This window comes from Aythya marila (assembly GCF_965140915.1).
Source record: "Aythya marila genome assembly, chromosome: 24".
Taxonomy (NCBI): domain Eukaryota; kingdom Metazoa; phylum Chordata; class Aves; order Anseriformes; family Anatidae; genus Aythya; species Aythya marila.
The window spans coordinates 1,304,348-1,324,867 of NC_139065.1; positions in this window are offsets into that span (position 1 = coordinate 1,304,348).

Genomic DNA, 20,520 nt, shown 5'->3' on the forward strand with positions numbered 1-20,520 from the left:
AGCACTGAAAAGTAATTTCAGCCACACAACAAAGATGGAGAGCACGTTCCCAAAGTCAGCAGTGGGCACCCAGCCACAGCAGTGTCCGAGCGCATTAGGGTGCTGATGCCGCTCCACTGAGAGGACCAGATTTCAACTACAGCTTAATTGTGCTCTCCCATCACAAGCTTCCTCCAATCCATTCTGTTAAAAGTCTTTTATGCTGAGTGAAGAGGATGCAAGAGAAGAGCAGGGCAGGATATATATGTTTTCTTACTTCTTGTGGCAGTTATTTATACAGGAGAGAGTAAATAACCAACCTTTTTTCCCTACAAGTTTGAGAAGTCTGTTATGACTCAACTGCATTTGCCTAAGCTAAATATTTGATAAATTTAAAATACGACATAAAGAAAAAACCTCCTGTAAACAGCAGTGATGGACTCTTCTTGCCTAGCTCCTTTCTAATCCCCGGGCAGGGAAGGATGTTCCAGTTCTTCTGATATCATTTAGGAATCGCCACCACTCCGCGATGCATTCAGCCTGCCCGGCATCTGCCAGCCACAAAGCAAACACGAGAGGTTCAGGGGGAGAGGAATGTGTTTGTGGTGCTGGGGAAGGCAGCACCCACTGGGGTCTGAGCGCTGTCCTGGCAGCCTTATCATCTCCTGCACCGCATGGACAGCACAGACTTGTCACTCTAATAACCTAAAGTAAATAAAAAATGAAAAATTCCCTTCAGTTGTGTTTATTTTGGGGAAGCTTCTTTCTTCAGCTCTGAATATATAGGGAATGCATTTTATTACCAACTGTGACATCTCGAAATGCAGCAACTGAATTGAATCGGAAAAGAAAGGCAAGTTGTGCCCTTCTGCATCGCTAACCCTTCCAGAAGAAGAGCACTTTTCAACCTTCAGTGGGAAAAACGCGGTTAGATTAAGGTGTTGGTTTCCCAAATTAAAGCCTGGATGGAAGCTCAAGGTCACTGTTTGTTTTCCTTCAGACCTGGTCGCTCATTAGAGCGCTCTCTTTGTGAGCATTTTGGTACAGAAAACATCTGGCGGCACACTCCAAGTCAATAAATGCAAATGACACAAATACAGTTGAAAACGCGATGGCTTCGTGATGATTGCCTCTGCCCAGGAGAATCACAGCTGAAGATGCAGCACTTTGTTCTGCAGGGTTACTCATACGACTTTTTTCCCCTATGTGGAGTGAGACGCTCAGTTCATCATTTTGACCACTGTTCTCGTGCCAACTGTTGCAGCCCTGCCTGGCTGTGCTGTGATATTTGGAAACTACCCTCCAGGTAGAACAAATGTTGTGCTATTTGCTGGGTGGAAATTTGTTAAATAAATCATCGATTCGTAGTGGCATAAGAAATTAGCAATAAGCTGTGCCTGGAAGGTTAGACATATTGTACTTCAAAATGAGCAGGAGGCCACTTTGCAATTCAAACGAGAGATATTGGGATGTGGGGAGGCACATCTGTTAATCATTTCTCCCCGATACCCGAAAGGTTGGTAGCTGGCCTCCCAGCAGAGCCCTGTACCGACACCGAGAGCCCCTTTTAAATTAGCTTCAGTGCATTCTCTGCCTGATCCAGGGAAAGAAGAAAAGCTTGGGAGCTTTTTCTCTGCAGACTCGGATGTCCTTGGTGCACAGTGCACGCTCAGCACAGCCACATTTCAGGAGCAGTGCTCTGGGTTTCCGTGCTGGTGAGAGCCCGGTGTTATTATTGCATTACACTTCCTATTTTGAAACACCGCGGGGCATTATTAGTCTGGGAGGTTTGACATTTAGTAGGGGCTGTGGCCTGGGGTGCTCTTTATTTGACAATTACTTATGAGTTTCTTTTAGAAAAGAATACATAGAAAGACTGTTTCTGAAAGCTTCCTTCAAAGTGACATCTGATGAATTTAAATAATGGGTTTTAGCACTGCTAACGCTTCCAAACATTTTTACATTTTTTATAACCTTTACAAACCCTTTGTTCCTCCTCCTGATCATTTTATAACCCCTATCTACCTGGAAATATCTCAAATAAGCAGTTGGAAAAGAAGCTGAAAGCCTATACATCTTTTTATTGTGTCCTGAATCGCTGTCAGTATCAAATGTTCCTTCTCAAAAAGAGATAGGAGAAATGAAGTGTTTCCTGAACAGCTTATGGGGCTGGATATGGATTTGCTTTTTCTCACATACAATAACCGATGACATCAAAATAATTTCAGCTTTTCAGCTTTTATGCTATAGAGAAAAAGCGTTTAGCAGCTTAACGTGAAAAAAAAAAATCTTCAATTTCCAAATTGTCACTTTTGAGCTTCTACCATCCTGAAATTTTAAGCAAGTGCGGCCATTCTCCATGAAGCTTCCCGTTGTGCTGAAGAAGAGCATCTTGGTTTTCAACAAAGCATCGGTTTATGTTTGCACCTGTACCTACAGGTCGAGGCTAGAGGCAGGGGCTGCAGAGCCCCCCTCTCCTGAGTTCGGCACAGGACTGGTGCGGGGGCTCAGCCTCCCTCTTGCACTCAGATCGCTCCTTGGCAGGGAGCAGGAGCTGGTCTCCTGATTTCCCCCCCCTTAAGCTGCCCAGAGGAAAAAAAAATAATGAAAGAAAGGCCACCAGAAGTTCAGATAAAGCAGAAGTGATGCTCGTTGCTGGAGGGCAGTTTAGACTGAACTAGAACATAGTTTAGATAAATAAGGCTTAATTGTCATTCTGCTGGTCTGCGAGGCAACTGATACCACACGTAATTAAATTATTTTACAATTATTACTTCCTGAGTGCTTAACCGAGAAGAATAAAGGTAGGATTTTTTTTTTTCATATCTTGCAAAATAGTTTCGCGTTCAGAATATTTTGTTTTACTGTATTAGCTTGTGTAAGCTGTGCGAGCGCATGTTTCCCCTCGCTCCTATTTGCCCATTGGGTTGTTTACTTACTGGGATTGAAGTCAGAAGAGGTTTGCTCTCGCAAGCAGTACTGAATTTCTAATAAATATGTAAATAATATACCCCTGAGCTGTTGCCTTTGGCATTTGCTCATGCATTATCCTCTGCAGTAGTTAGTCTGCTGTGAGCACACACTTGTTTTGCTCGGAAAAAACATCCCCGACCTCAGCAGGGCCCGGACGGCAGCACCGCACTCGCAGTTGCGGGTGCTCTGCTCTCACTCTGCTGTCAATTGCGTGCAGAAGGTACCACTTAAAATAGATCAGGAGAGAAAAGAGAAGCGGGAGAATAGCAGAGGTCAGCCCTAACCAGATACTCTGCTGCCAGCATGTGCAATTTCCCCGTGCAGACGGGGTCAGCACGAGGCCCCGCATCATCCGTGTCCTTGAGAAATCCTTAGCACTCCAGCAAGCAGGAAAACCTGATGATCTTGAAATGAAGTGATGTTGCCATGGGGTGAAAGGGAATCTAAGCGAGCCCCGTGCTGAATTTTCTCTGGTGACCGCAGACTCTGTCCTTACAGCACCAGGAGGCACAGAACCACACAGCCAGGAGACCCCCACACCCATGGGTGCTGGGCCCAGTGAGGGTGCTCAGGACCCGGCCAGGCTCAGTGCTGGGGCAGGAGCAGGGCTGGGAGAAGACCAAGGAAGCAGAGAGAAAAAAAAAAAAGCAGCAGGGTTGGGGAAGAATCTGATCCTTCAGGGCACGGTGGGACCTCAGGGTGAATGATGCCCTCTGGAGATTAAAACCACGCTGTTAAGTGGAGGCTGAGCACAAACAGCCAGCGGCTAAAATCTGGTGAACTGCAGTGGAGTTTTGGCCAACTCTTTGCCATTTTTCTGTCCATTTCTTTTCTGGTTGTGGCCTCTGCGTCTCAGTGAGAAGCCAAGAAGGGTGGGCTGTGGCCTTCCAAAGGCCTGGAAGTTGCTATTTTCTAGAACAAATTAGGGCCTCACAGCAGAGAAGTGCCAAGGTCCAGAGCTCAATTTTTCCAAGCAGTGATCGATAAGAGCCAGCGATGTGTCCCCTGCCCTCAGGAGGTGCTGCTGCTGCCCCAGGGCTCTGGCTGCCCCCACACCTGGGCTCGGTGCAGGTTTGGGGCCTCAGCTTCTTGCCGTGAACCCCAAAGCTCCTCATGTGGCTTTCTGGCAGTGCAGCAACACTGGTGATGCTTGAAACAACCCACAGCAGAAAATGAGAGCTTCATCCTGATGGGAACAGCCAGGCAGCATTTCTCCTGGTCTGGGGAACCAGCTCCAAAGCACACGCAGAGCAATGTGGCTGTGCAGACCACCACGGCCCTGCCACAAACCTGCAGCCGCGACGTCCCCAGGCAGCTCTGAGCACAGCCAGCTGCAGCCCAGCCATCCCCACGGCTCCTTTCCTCTTTACCTTTGCTCACCAGATTAACGGGGCCGTATGCTTGTCCCGTTATGTCCTCAGTTTCCCACCTGGAAAAACCCCTTTGTGCTAATGGGGGACCCTAAACAACACGCACGGATCTGCAGGCACAAATAGAGCCTTAATTGCTTCCCCGGGCTGAGGCTCAAATAGATAAGACAAAGAGGATGGAGAAAAGAAAGCGTTATTTATTTGGGGGAGGCCAGGAGGTTATGAAATTTTCTTACATTTAACGGAAGAGATAATGAATCTTCTAGCTCACCACGCGCAGTAGATCCACAGGCACTTAGGCCGTAATGCAATTCCGCCCGTATAAGCACTTCCATATCTCCCGGCAGAGGAATGTTGTGCACCTCGGGTGCTTTATCAACAAAATGCCCTACTGTAGCTACTTGGCCTTTGGAGATTATTTTCTCAGGGAAGCTGTCATCATGCAGCTGATTAATTACTCTAATAATCATAATTTTTTTTCTAATAAAAAACCCCTCTTCCCATTCATTAACTACATTGCAGGTAGGTGACAGAGGTAATTATTCTCTGGAAGTACTTCTGAATTATCTTTTCTAATCCAGCCTATGCTGACATTTTTGAGAGAAAAAAACATTTTGTCTCTCTTTCATGAGTGGGGTGACATTTGAATATGCAAACAGTGTCAAAGCCTGCCCTCCGGATGTTTTCCTGAACTATGATTTATGAGGTTTGGCTATTGTATTTGCTATCACAGACCTAGAAAGGTCATTAGACAAAGAGGCTTTCCCTGCAGGGGTCTCTTGCTGTCTTTATCATCTGATATTTTAATTTTTTTTTCCCCAAACATCAGGCAGGAGATGCGCTGAGTCCTCCCACACTCCTCCACTGGTGATCATTTATTTATTCAGGAGCATACAGGCCCTGTGTGATGCCCCGGGTGCAGGGATCCCCGTCCACCCGTTCAGCCCCCACCAGCCCCACAGCCCCTGTGGGGGCACTCAGCCGGTGGGATGCAGCCCCCCAGCCCCACACCGCTGGGGTTTGAGGCACGGCAGCGAGCTCTGGGCATTCCCAGCTGGTGGCCGAACTCTCAGCCCCTCCTTGCTGCAGGTGGACCAGATTTGGCTGGGCAGGGAAGCAAACCCAGATCTCCCGTACCCATTCCGACTCCCAGACAAGATCGCAGCAGAGGAGCTAGCCGGTCGGACTCAACAGATGGGGGGAGATTTCAGAACATCCCGAGCGCTGAAGTTTTCGGGTTTGTAGTGTCCCCCCTCAGCCACTCTTTAAGTAATTTGCAACAAATACATCAAGGATTTCACCCTCCACAGAAATACGAGCAACGGTTATGATAAATCATGGTAGCTAAAATCTAGCCCGGCAGGTGAGGACTGCATGAAATCACACGTGAGTAAAGGAGAACAAGGCCCCCATGGAAAAGACACACCAGCATATTTTAGTTTTTCTTCCAGAAACGTCTCCCCCACCCTCGGCACTGCTTCCCGCTGACATTTATGGCTCTCTAAAGCTCATGTGCATCTCCCTCCCTCAACATTGGTGAAGCCAGCAATAAAGTCCATCACTGCGCAGAGCTCTCAGGCTGCGTTTGTCTGCTCGAATTAGTTTCCCCTCCACGGCAACACAGATTCTGCCTGGCAGCTCCTTTTGCTGACTCAGAGCTGGGCTCGGGCTCTCACCTCTTGCTCCAAACGCCCTCCAGGAGCAGCAGCAGCAAGAGCCCAGCACCCAGCAGCTGGGAGGGCAGGCGACGGGGGAAATTCATCTCCCCCTGCAACAGCCCCTTGAATCTGGCCGGGCATAAATTCACAGCAATGACTAGCCAACACAAACCTGCTTCTCTCCCCATGCAGACTGGGGGTTCTTGGTCTGTGGCAGTCCGTGGGACAGCACCGCAGGGCTGCAGGAGGGTATTGAGGGTGCTGCAGCTCCAAGCCAGGTGGCTTGCAGGGGCTTCAGCCCAGCATGCTTGCTCTTTTCCCCTGAAATCAGTGGGGTTTGGGACATTTGCCACTCCTCTATATTTCCCTTCTCTGTAATGGCAAATCCCCAGTCATGATCATTCCTTTCCACATCAAGGGGAGCCAAGAGGTTTTTGCATTGTTTACAGGGTAGGGAGGGAACTGGCTTTGGGTTTCTCCCCGAGGGACATAAATCTAACCCGGCCAGTCACGTAGGATCAATTTTTTCCTTGGAAACTGAACATGTTACATCCACAAGGCATGCAATGGCTGTCAATAGAAATAAATTCTCCAGTCCATAGCTCTGATGGGAAGAAGTGCATGCTACGAGAGAGAACGATGGGAGGCAAGGCTTGGCTCTGACCAGCGCCGGCACTTTCCCATTTATTCCCATCTGAGAATCCCAGTAAGCAATGACCTTTTGGCGATGGGCAAGGGACAACGGGTACAGCATGAACAAAGCAGCCTTAGCTACCGTGTACAGACAGGTCTTGGATGCTTGCTGCATGCCCAAGCACCTCCAGCAGGACAAGGCAGCCTGGGCAGCACCAAGCGATGCGCAGTCAGTGGCAGCGGCGGGTTCTGGCCCGTAATTAGCAAAGCTGGGTAAATAGTGCAACAGCTGTTCTGCAAATATTGGTCTGCATGCTTAAATTAACTTCTCAGAGCCCCTGCCCTTTACCCTTTTGTTCTTCATTCCCTGTAAGTGGCTATTGGGATTGGATTTACTTATGCAAACATTTCCAGAAAGCCATTGTAAGTCTCAGGTAAAAGTATTTAGGAAAAAAATGCATATCCATAAGTAAGTTCACACACAGTTGAGAAGAATGTCAGGAACGACATCATGCATTACATGAAATCCTACAAAATCAAACAAAAAAAACAGACTGCAAAGGACCTATGGGATTATCCAGCCCAACCACCTGCATGAGCATGGACTAACTTCAAAGTTTCATCAAGTTTGTCCAATTGCTGTTTATTAAAACTTAGTGAAATAGCAGCAGCCAGCTTCCAGTGAAGAGGAACAGCTGCTAAAATAATCAAAATAGAGAACTTTGGCCTCCGAAATAACTTCATCCCGTTCTTCGGGTTGCTCCCTGCAGCTGCCTCTCCTGTGCAGTCTCCTCACACATCTGCTCCGTGAGGCCGTGCCGACACATCGTCCTCATAACCCTGTGCTCTGATCCAACACGCCTCCTAAACATAACACAACACGGCTCTCAGTCTAACCAGAGAGCTAACACATTGAAGGATAAGGAGGATGCTGGCCACCACAAGCAAAATGCTGTTCTGCAATTTATGTCCTGGTTGGTACAGCGCTGGAGGACAAAAAGAGGTACCCACACCTGATGTTCAGTGCCTGAAGACACCAGCTCAGGTCCTGTGTTTATTAAAGCTACAAGGTTTCAGCTAGCCCAGGGAAGTGAGGATAAATTGCCATCTTTATGTTAACACTGGAAGCCAGCCTAGTCTTACAATTCCTACGGTGTGCTCTGCACAGCACCCTGCCTGTAGCCCCTCAGCCCCCCCAGCACAGGCTCCACCTGGGGCTCGGCTGCACGGGGCGCAGAGGAATGGCACTTACAGGGGTTTGAGCGAGTGGAGGCCAAGAAGGGATCACGGGGGGAGATTCTGTAATTCTGCCCTCAGACTGGGACAGTAACAAACACACCTCCGTGAATTACTGCTAAGTGACGAGCAAGGGGAGATTTGGCTGTTCGATACAGGACAGCCCCAAAACAACAAGGAGAAAGACTCAGAAAGAAAGGCTTGGTGTGAGCGCATGCCATGAGCAGTACATCAGGGCTACAAATACCCACCTTCGATATGAATCTGTGACTTTCATGGGGGTAATTACAGCAGTTGCTTGACTTTGCAACAGCTGAAGAAGGTGCTGCCTTTCCCTCCTGCTTTTCAGCAGCGTGGAGCTGCTCTGCATCCGTAACAAACGCCCTCCTAGGACAGGGCTGAGCTGTTCGTGCAGCCAAGAGCCCGGGTGCTTCCCGAGACGCTGATCTGTTCGGGCTGCACTTCGAAATAGAGTGTCAGCACTGCAAATCCACAAAACAAGCAGCCCCGTCGCGCCATCGCCACGATTCCAGCTTTCGCTCAGCACAGGCCTAAGGGCAAAATGAGAAGCTGAGAACTGATTTCAGCTCGGGAAATTTTCTGCACCTGGAGAACTGAGCCGAGACAGACGCTAACAGGCAACTGCTGCCGAGCAGCGCGACCTCCTCAGCACTCGCTTGGCTCTGCCGGGGTAATGGGGGCTGGCGGGTGTCCTCCTGACACTCTGAGCATGAATTTTCGTTATTAGTTCTGCAACTTGTACATATTTTGTCAGCATCTGACTTCCCCACCCTGACTTTCAGCCTGTGATCCCATTGTGGCAGTTCTACCTTCTTCCCCTGTTTAGCTGAGTTACCCCACGCTCACCTGAGGCCGGCACACCAGCAAACAGCCATGGCTCCCCTGCCATCAGTGCCAAATGCCAATTATTCGGCCAGGAGGTGAGGATACAGAAACTCAGAAAGCTGATGTGCCTTCAGGCATGCTGATTATTTACATCTGTGTCCACTTATTCCCCTGCACTGAACGACATGCTGGGCAGTGTTAGCCTTTGGAATCATTAATGGCACGGCCGTTTCATGGAGCAGCTACATGTCCGTATAGGTACAGAATCGACACGGTCTTTCTTACAGGAAGAACGTGGTTTGAATTAATCTTGCCTCACCTATTAAGAAGACTTCGCTTTGGGTATGTACCCGTATACCTGGGAGCATTTGCACAACTTGCACAGACGCCGGAGCAGCGCCCATGTGCCCCTCAGCACCCACAGCTTGCTCGGAGCCAACATGCGTGAGCACGGGAATTAACTCACAGCTGCTTCCAGGGATGACTGCACATGCTGATTTACTCAGAAACGCGTGGGTCAGACCCCTGAGAGTCAACTCAAACACCTGAACATGAAATTACAAAAATTAACTGAAAAGAACAGTGGCTGCAATCGGGTTGAGGACCGTGCTTCTATGCTCAGCCTTCCCCACCACCTTTTTTTTTTTTTTTTTTTCCCAGGGATCTTTCTTTTGCAGTGGATCGGTAACCTCTCACAAAAGATCTGTCCTTTTTAATCATGCTCTCCCCTCCTCTTCCCATGCTCTACATACCCAACTGCGTCACATTTGTTGATCCCATCACAGAAGCCTCGGGGCTTCAGAAAAGTCTTTTTCAGCACAATTATATACAGCTCTCCTGCCTTCCTTGCCCCTTTTCTTTGTTACTGCCATTCACCATTACAGAGCTCCAGCGTGCTGCAAATTGAATGTGACACCGACGTTCTACGTGTGTTTTTCTATAGACACATACAGAAAACCAGCAGAAAATGCAGATCTATAGATGCTTAATTTTTACAATGGCAATGAAGAATTCCACTGCTTGCACACTTCTCCCTGTAACCGATTACTCTGCTTACTTTGTTCTGGATGATCAGAACAGAGACGAACACAGATCACAGAAGACTACAAATATTTGGTGTGGCAGATTATTTTCTTCAAATGCCAGAAATGAACTAACCTAAAAGCTTTCTGTCTGCACGTTGATTGATGCTTAGCTCTGGTTTGTGATTGCTCAGTCAGGTAAAACTTCACATAGCAGAATCTACTGGCTGCAAATGTCTTTCTTTCTCCCACCCCTTTATTTTTCTTATTTTTATCTTAAGTTCGGGACACACTTTATCCACTTTTCTTTTTTTTTTTTTCCTGTAAGTTCTGACTCCACTAAAATCTGTGGGAACGTTTCCACTGACTGCACAGGAGCCATTTTTACCCTCAATTTAGGCAAAAACCAAGCAACCCCCCTTTTTGATGAATAGAAAATAGGTAACAAGTACACCTGTTTGAATTCCAATTTGGATAGAAAGGTGAAGCCCTCTACTCGATCACATTTATCTAACCGCCGTAGCTCTTGTTTCATAAGTACTGCCCTTCTGTTCCAAAAGCCATGATTAGGATGTTGGTTATTCTCACATATCTGGAAGTGGAGCAGATTAATAACAGAATAATGAAGTTAAACGACATGTATGATAGATGATATAATCAGTGTACATAACACGTAGTAAAATACTGCAAGGTGTATAAAACATCAGTTGTAAAATGAGAACTGCAAGTGAAAGCTGTAAAAGCCCAGGCTTTTCTCAGCACTGTACGTATCGTTTCATCCCAGAGTCCTTTGTAACCTTGAAACAGCTCGAAGTTTGCTTGCCATATTTAGAAAAGAAATTGAAAAGCCTTGGGAAGCTCCTGACCAAGTGCTCTTCTCCCTGCTAAGCTGCACTGACACGGGAGACGAGGTCTGTAATTAGCAGAACAACCCACCGCACCGAGACCGAGGATCGCCAGCGTGAAGTAGCTCAGGGCCTCGCTCCTCGGAGAGCAGTGCCCTCCGTGCCCTCCTTCTCCTTGATACATCGCCTGCAGACAGTGCCTCTCACATCAAATAACAGAAAATGAGCACATTCGGTGAAGCCCTGAGAGTATCGCGGAACAAAGTTGGATTGCCTCTGCATGCAGCGGTTATTTTTGCTCTTTGTCTTTGCTGCAGAAATATTGGGGATGGAGAACTTCTTCTGAGGCAGATGAGCCGGGAAGGAAGCTGCCCGTTGGATCAGGACACTGCCCACCCATGTCGTACCCCTGGCAGGGACACAGCAGGGACTGGTGGCACTGCTCTGGTGTCCCATCAGTACCTTCCCCAGGAGTTTGTGGGTTTATATGGTATGTTGGTGTTAGCGATGAGGCCTTTAGGGCTCACTCGTTGGCTTTGTGAAATGCTCGGGCAGGTATCAGAGGTATCAGTTCCCACCAGCAGCGGGAGGAGGAAGGCACGATGAAGACTCCTGCGCATGATGCTGGGGTGGGCGCAGTCCCAGTCAGAGCTGGTGGACAGAAAGTGGTGCCTCAAGAACACACTACTGAAAGCTGATGCTTTGTTCTCCTGGCTTGCAGCACCCCAGCTCTTGGAACACCCAAGGAATTATTTTCCTAAAACCTCCCAGTGGTCCTGCACACCAGGAGGAGCATGTGCTGGTGATGCGGAGCCTCTCGTGGTGTCAGACAAAGCAAAATTCCCTTCTGGTATGAAAACATGCTGCTCCTGACCTGTTTACAACAATAACTTGCCCTCTGGTGCCTGGTATTGTCAACGTGGTACGTTTTACTACCCCACTAAAGCAGGCACACATGGTGTAAAGTGCAGTCCCTGAGCACTCAGCATCACCAAACAGCCCGATCCAGTCAGTGCCCCAAAACACCCACTGGCCCTAAACTTATTTAGCATTAACTCTCAGAGAAACGACCAGCATGGGAGGGGAGGCAGCAGAAATGCAAACGATCTCTTGTCAGGTTTCCCAGCTGGGCTCGATGCTCCAAAATCCCCTCCACCGCAGCGAGGACACCTTGTTATCCTCCTGGCCCGCTCCTGCCTGTGAGCGAGCGCTTCTCCGCACCGACAGATGGGAGCACTGGCAGAGAAGACAACCATGTCTGTGCATTAATTATGTCAAGGGCAGGATTCCCAGATGAGAGCGTTAAAGCATCCATCTAGATGAGGTTTCCTAGCCCAGGGCTAAAAAGGTTTACCAGCAGTAACCCTGTTCGGACCCAGATTAACTCTTCCTCCTCTTCCTTATTGCCAAGAGCTCTAAAACCACGTCCAGGGAAGTTTTTGGCACGGTTACAATTAGCACAGCCACAGCATTTTTATATTCTCCCTTAGTTTATCATTTCTACCTCCCCCACCCTTAACTCACTGATCTCTAGCTCTCCACTCCATGTTCTGAGCCATTTGGCACCAGCAGAGCGAGGATGCGCTTAGCACCACAGCAGGCACATTGTACCTGGGTGTAGCAGGGAAGCCCTGAAACCCAAGAGCAGCCTGCAATCCTGAGAGCAAGGAGAAAGAAACCAGGAAGTAATCTTCCGTACCAGGAAGATTACAAGCTGTGAAGCACAAGGCGTGCTTAGCCTCGTGGTTTAGTTCTTGATTATTGATAGTGGTTCAGTTATTGATTCACACCAGTGAACAGCGAGGTGGGGAGCTGATGGGACCATTCCCTGAGCGGCAGCTGCTCCGTGCAGCCCCTAGGATACAGGCTAAGGTTGTGTACAGGGACTGCCTGCATGATTTTCCCCACAAAATAGAGGACTGGAGCAGCACTGCTAGTGATGGGGAGGAGAACGCCCAGCCACAGCCTGCATGCAGGGAGGGAAGGGTCAGCAGGTGCTTTGCTGAAATCTGGGGTACCACCCAGCCTCCCACATACACGTGTCTCTCATTAATAAAATGTTTTTGTAAGAAGTCGAGTAAAAATGTATTTGTGTTTAACAATTAAACGTAATTGGCAAGTGCTAACGGCTCTGTGATCGGAAAACTGGGGGAAAAAGCAAAGAGGAAGAAACTAGTTTGAAGGGATTTTATCTAATTTCATTTTAATTAGATCCTTTTTCTAACTGAGTTTCTAATTTTTCAATTAGCAATTAGCAGCTGCAACTCATTCTGAGCGTCACGAGGTGCCAGAGACACTAATTACACCACAGGAGTAGGAGGCTGAAAATGAGAAATAAAATTATCCATGAATGTTATTAGAAGAAAGGAATGATTACATTCTGTAATAATATACTGATGTGAGCCTAATTAGACTGAAGGATTGGGGGGAAAATAGGAGATTTTGAAATGGATGATATTTGGAAGCCTACAGGTCACCTTCTTGTCATTAATAACGATTAGGTGTATCGCTTGGAAGAAAGCCAGGCTGGGAGCGATGCTGTTCCTGCATGGCCACCCAGCACAGGTTCTGGCAGCACAGAGACGTGGACATCGCCCAGCTACCTCTGCTGGCAAACCTGGGGCCCTGAACTTGCTCAGGGAAAAGAAGGAAGGCAGGCCCGAAGGGGGAAAGCCATTTAATCACACCAATGGGGCACCACGGGGGACCAAGCGAAAACCTATAAAGAGCCACTTGATGGCAAAGAGGGAATGCTGCAGTGAGTCCATTTATTTCCACTTTTAAAATGCACCAATTTTTCTTTGCGAATCAATAATCCTTTACACTTGATTTAGTAATGGGAGCAGCCTCTCTCCTGCTCCCGTGTGCACAACCTGCATTTTGGAATCACTTCAAGGGACCCCCAGTAATAAATGATTACATCCAAATGTGGCTCTCAACAAAATTTATGAGCTCCCATTCATCCCATTCCCCTATTTGTCTTTATATATCTCTCAGCATTTGCCACTAATTATATTCCTCTTTATAATCTGTGCTCCCCAGTTAAGGCATGTAATTGATAGCTTCCGAAAAATCATTAATTCCAGGGTGGACCAGGAGCGGTTTGTCACGCTGCTTCCCCCACTGCTACCACCGCGGTTCTTCCCAGCACCCCCGTCCTAGCACCAAGACACTTCTGAGCTCAGAAGATCCCGTAACGCTGCGGTAATGGAAGAGGGTAAGAACGGTGAATTAAACCGAAATTCTTTCCCGTTAGCTGACAGTGAACTATTGCTGAAGGACAGACGTGGAGGTGAGCACTATGGAACCCACCCAGGGCGCTGCGAGCACAGCCCTGCCCTGCTGCCTCCCACTGACTCCTGTGACACCCCAGTAGGGAGGAAGATGAGTGCAGAGCAGCCACAGAGTTTGGGGGGGAAGAAAAAACCCTTTAAGATTCAGGTGGTGTAGCACATGGTCCTCTTGAGCTGGAAATTGTCTTTGCAAGTGCCTCTGCTTTGTTGTTGCACGACACCAGAGTTTGGTGATTTAGGGGCAGTGGGGTGCAGACCTTAATAAATAAAGCAGACAGTTATTGCAGGGGAAAGGAAGGAGAGAGGCAACAAAGGCAAATAAAGAAGTCTGAAGCAGCCAGGTTTTCAACTCTGCTAACAACGAGGAGGAATTCTCTCCTCTTCCCTGGCAGACGGAGCCCAGGCCCACACCAAGTCCCCCACGCAAGATGTTTTGCAGCATCAGATCGAGGCAAGAGCATCTCTTGAGCTGTGTTGGCTTCTGCCTTTGAACAAAAAGCAAGGCAGCTGACTTGCACAGGCATTTCAGTCCCCACACCACTCACAGCCTTTTTCCACTGGTGTTCTTTGTGACACGTGGGCCGGGCGCTGTGCCCGTGCCCACAACAGTGCCCAAAGTTAGGACCAAACCCCGATGCCCACCGAGTCCGTTCCTTGGTTTCTTGAGCAGTGCCACGTATAAAACCAACCCATAACTAACTGCATTCAGCAGCTGGTTGGCAATTCTGGCCCATCATCTGCTGTCAGAAAAGTGCTGCATCTGCAGAGCTCGCAGGAGTGAAAAAGAAATAAAAAGGAGGAATGTAGTGCTCAAAAGCACTCGGCTCCCGTTTCTAACTGCAAAGGCAATATTTCCAAGAGCACCGCCATCATTTTAAAAGCCTAACTCCTTTAAAAAAGCCAGTCAATCATTTTAGGCACTTTGAACATTTTACTTCATAGCCATTTAAGACTTCCTAAAAAAAGGCAAAAAATCCCAACGTTAACTACACAAAGCAAGGCTATTTCTCTCCCTGTTTAGATTTTATTCCTCCTCCAGGAGAAGGCCACCATTCAGCCAAGGCCCTTCTTATATTGGCCATCGGAACCTCTTGCCGTTTTACCTTCCCCCTTGGCTTCCCCAACCCCTCTCCCACCGCCAGCCCTGGACAAGCATCTATTTTCTTCTCTGCAAAGCTTACAGAGAATCACACGTTTCAGACAAATATTTCTACCATCTCATTTGACACCAAACAAGCAGGAAAAATATGGCCCATCACAAGAAATATCAGTATAATGTTCCAATTTTCCACCATTTGACAGCAATCAAGTAGAGACTAATGGCTTTCCTCTGTGACTAAATCATTTAGAGACCAAGGTATTCCGTCTCATTCTCATTAGAAAAAAAAAATATTCCAATAATCTCATTATCCCAATGTGAATAACAGTAAAAATACACCAAGACTGATGGCTCCGTCAGCGCTCCCGCTCGGGCAGCGCTCGTGGCTCCTGCCCGTGGCTCGGCGCTGCCTTGTTTGCAGCAAGACTCAAAGTCTCCCAGCACACTGAGGACTTTTATGTACTATTTTTAACTAACTTCAATCGACAAAGAATGTGTCATGGAATGTTAAACTTTATGGAAATTCTCCTAGAGAATAACATAATTTCACGGTGCATTACTCCACAATGACCTGGTGCTTGAACAATTAATTTTTAAGGTATAGCCTTTTTCTTCCCATGCTGTATTTAGCTTTCTCCTAAACCATCAACAACATCAGGATTCCTTTTCTTCCCCCTTATGATCTGAGGAGCCTATTTAAACCTCACAGCACGGGCTACATTTTCACAATCCATCTTTCATATGCTGCTTGAAAATGGTGAAGAACGGGAACCAAAATGCTCCAGGATTTACCTCAATTATTTCTACTCCATGAAGCCACTGCCATTTCTCAGCCTACCTTATTTTCTGCTGAGCGTCTTCCAGAGTTGCCCGGAATGCCCCAAAGCTGACCTTTTGTCACCGATGGGCACTGCCAGGGCTGGCTCAGCCTGGCACAGCCCCACGGAACAGCCAGACACGAGCCGGGGTAGGTGCTGGGCCAGCTAACGAGGAAAAAAGTCATGTTATTTGGAGGTATTAATGCCGTATATGTCCCCAAGGGCAGCAGGTGAGGCAGGAATTGCTTCTTGCTGCAGATCCCCCGGGTTACACCCTCACGCAGCCCCCGACTGATCTGAACTTGTAGTGGGTGAGTGCCATCAGAGTCCCTACACGTGCAAGGACGCCAGCTTCAGCGTGCCACGTGCAGCCCTGCCTTCCATCTGAGGGAGCTGCCATTTCTGGGGTTTTGTTGTTATTTTTCATTACCCAGTAATATGTTGACTCTATAATTTGTGCATGCCTGCAATTTCTATGGAACCGTGCAAAACAAGGATCAGCAAGTCATTAGAGCATGTCTCTTCCAACCCATATGCTTTCATGGCAACATTAATCAAGCTAAGTAGAAACTCCCTTAATGTTAGACATTATTCTCTTCTGCTACACTAATCTAGCGGATTAGCTCTGCCATCTGTATATTAAAATTAGATATTTTGGTCTTTATTCTCTTCAGTTCCCCACTTTTCCTTGCAATAAATCAGCTCTGGAATGCATTTCAGAAGTTTTGGTAATCACTAATACAGATGGCTCCAAGTGGAAGGCAACTGATGTGGTTTCTCAGTTGTTCAAGGTAGGTGTTGTGTTGTAAAATTTACAGAGATCAGGTAACGAGCTAAATGGGCCTCCAGAACCATCCACATGCAAGGCTGGAAGGGAATCTGGATTTTCTGAGGCCATTCCCTACTGGAAGTCCCTCAAAGTACCTGTGCCGGCAAAGTTGCTGTGCTCAGTCCTAAAGCAAGCCCCATGGAACAGAGGAAGAGAGAGCTACAGAAAGAGAGAGACAGAAGTCAGGAGAAGTATTCCTGAAGCAACTTCACTTTTAAAATGAAGATGTTCCCTGCCTGTCAGCCCCAGAACATGTTAGTCTCTGTAATTATTCTCAGGCTATTCTCTTGCTCTATTAGCCAAAAGATTCACATCAAACCAGAACGCGTCCAAAGCCTGTCAGTCACAAGCAATTTTCCAGTCTCAGTGAGCTGATGGAAAATGCAATTTACAAAAAGGAATCAACATCTTGCATTCAGGACATCAGTAAGCGACACCTTCCAAAGATGCTCCAGCACCCTACAAGAGCTGCAGCTTGGATCCCTGAACCCCTGAGGAACTGGAGGTGCAGCCGGCAGCAAGGGCTCACAGCACCACCTCCGATTGCCCCTGCGGCAGAGCTCAGGTCCTTGTGCTGAGCTCCAGCACGGGCAGCCACATCTCCACCCAGCTGTCCTCTGTGTTTTCACAGGAATACCTCCGTCACGGCCTCTCGTGGCTCTCAGCTGCTCAATAGCCTCGCTGCGCCCCGTTAAACAGATGGTGTCTGCTGCTTCAGAGAGAGCTGGTTTTCTTTTTGATAGACAGCGATGCTGCACCGGCTGCAAAAGCGCTTTAGGATCTATTGGGGCAAAGTGATTATATCTCAATCAATGATTTCAAGAAAGTAATTTATTGTTCCATCTTGGGAGCTTAAATTTAGAGTTTTAAAGCATTTCAAGTCCTGTGTGTGAGCAAACTAATAAGAGCTGCAGCTAATGCTACACAGGCACATAACCAAAACATCTGAACAATCCTTCCATCATCGAGCTGATCCTGGAGCATTTGCACCTTGTACCCCCTATTTATTCCAGGAAAATTACCCGAAAAATAACACTGTTTACTTGCATAGCAGTTTATTTCCATGGCCAGACTGCATTGTTCCATTAATTCCCATAGAGAGACAGTAATTTCTATCTCCTCTGTACCGGACCATTGTCCTTTTTACAAGGCTGTTATTTTCCTCTGTAAAAGCTGTGGGCTAAGAATGCTGGCAAAGAGCGCAGAAAACACGAAGCAAAAATTTCAAAGTTTGAAGTAGAAAAAGTAGCTGCTTGAGACAAGAATAAACCCTATTTGTCCCCTTGAAGTCATTGTAACCACTGAATCCCATCGGCAGTTGTGCCATTTTTCACCATCTCCTGCCACATGCTCTCGCTATATATAGCAACCCCACGGTGTTGCATCTTGACTCGGTGCTCTGCATAACGATGAGGTGGCAGCCGGGTTTGTTTTGAAGTAAGCATTAGGTCACACTATTGCTTTATGCCTGAGAGTTGCGCGTTCTTTGCCTTTAAAAAGATGAGAATTAAAGTGCAGTTCATTGCTACAAAGAAATAGTGGACAAATTACCCTGCTATGCCATACTGGTTGGGATTGTTAGTTAGAAGTGACAACCAGGACTATAATTTATATGCAGAGTCTGGATTTAAACAAAGTCCCCAGCACTAAATCTTGTACTGTAAACCCTCTTTTGTATTTCTGACTCATTTTGTGCTGGGAATCGTTTAACCATAGATTTTAACTGCTAATACACTTCCATGAAATGCAAAGAATAAATCAAAGTTACTGGATCATTCAAACTCTGTCTGAGTAGTTGTTTATATGACATTTTTCTTCTACTGCTTCTGTATGGTTGCAGAGATGCCATAAAATTATGATATACTGAACACATCTCACTGCCATCTTGGCAAACGCTGTTGCAGATAAAACCAACATGCTTAATTATTTTCTTAGTTATACAGAGAATAAATGCTAGTAATAATAAGAGATGCCACGAAAGGGCAGGTACAGCTGCTCATCAGGTCACGCTGCATATAGTAAATAAGTCTTAATTAAAAGAAAAATCTGAGAAATTCCTTTATTTCCACCCCAGGTCTGGTTATCAGGCCAGGGAGGTAGGAAAGGAGGGGTGTGGGTGCACTGCGTGCTGCAGGGCTCAGCCTCAGTGCGCCTTTGTCACAGGTTAAAAGCAGGCAGCTGCCCTTCACTCTGCACCAGGGTGCTGAGCTGGTGTTGGCAGGCATGTGCCATGCTGCTTTATCAGAAAAAAAAAAAAAAAAGATATAAACTCAGTTTTACTTATTATAAACATTCACCATGAGTGAACATTTGCTCCCCGGCTGCAGCTCGAACTGAACACTGGAGGTGAAGCTTCATGGTGAAGCTGTTATCCCAGCACTGGTATGCAAACAGCTGGGGAAAGTCTCCCATCCTTATCACCGTTTACTGGAAAATGCTTTTTTCCCCACAGCAAGCGTTGGTCCCTGGGGACTGGGCTGAGGGACGTGAATCCTCCGTGACCCTCGTGGAACAGGTGAAGGAACAGAGCTGTTCCCAAAGGGCAGCAGGGAATGCTTAGAAGCACCTAACGCCACTCGCTCCAAAAACTACAGCCTGGCTGAAGTCCTGTGGCAAAAGAAAATGGAAGGGAAGGTGCCATGGAAGCTACAAATCACAGACCTCTCCGTAAATCAAGCCTCTATATTCATTAATCCCAAATTAGCCCATTAAAATAAAGCAGCAGTTGATTAATATCCTTAAGTAACACTTACAGTTGAGTGAGAACTTGATGCTAATATACTTGATATTACAGTGCATTAATAAAGAGACTGTCTCCATCTAACTGAGATGCTTTTGGAACTCAGCTCTCAGCAAAAACAAACTACAGCGAGAAAAAACAAGGCACAGCAGAAGAAAAGCTGGTGTCTGTAAGGAAAGCATGAAGGGATGTTTCTTGTTTCTCAGATGAAGACATCAGCACAGGAGGGAGATTTTCAGAGGAATGTTTCCCATGTCAGAGCACACCAGTTCCTGCTGAAGTTGCCCTGGGAGAAGTTCCAGTTCCAGACAAATTTGCTGAACATGATGGGGAGGCAGCAAGGACACCCCAGCAGGGAGCACCCTGGGAATGAGGAGCCCTGGAGTGCAGCTGCTGACCTGCACCAGGCACATCTCCGGGGCTGCAGACCCTGTGCAGGAGCAGAGCAACCCCGAGGCTGAACTGGGGAGGAAAAGGGACCCGAGTGTTCCACGTTCTGCTGGGGCCATTGGCCATAAGCATTCCTTAACTCACAGGCAGTTATCCTTCTTCTAGTGAGGTCAGAGCAGGATTTCTAGATGCATTTAGTACTGAATAAAATGAATGTTTGAGCAGTGGATACATCGGGAAACAGAAGTAAAAATAATTCAGAATAATTTGGTACAAGCCAAGTAAATATTAAGCATAACGGGCTTGATTTTCCAGCAGTGTAGGAGGACTTTACCTTGGGAGTAAGCCCCACGCACGCAGGGCTGCATGGAGTGGCCCGAGCCCAAGGAGGGCTCAGCCCCATCACTCGGTTGAGATCGCTGCCTTCCACTTCTTCTATAGATCTCAGTGCCAATATTCTGCCTGTAGACTTGTTGGACAAATTAAAGTGACAAAACTCAATATGGAAATTCAGATCATTAACATATTAATCAAACTGTCGATATTATAAAAACTAACAGGAGCCTGCCAAATAATCATCTTACTAATGACTTAAGGCCATGCCTTTTGCTAATTAGTGTCACAGCCTGCTCCACTTCCACTTGTCCACTTCCTGATGTCAGGAATAGGTAGACCAGTTTGCTATGGCAAAGATCATGTTGTCTTCATATGGTATTTACTTTGGAATTTGATTGCTTTCCTTTCTTAAGGAAATTCTGTTCCTTAATTACATGGAGTTGAGAATTAGCA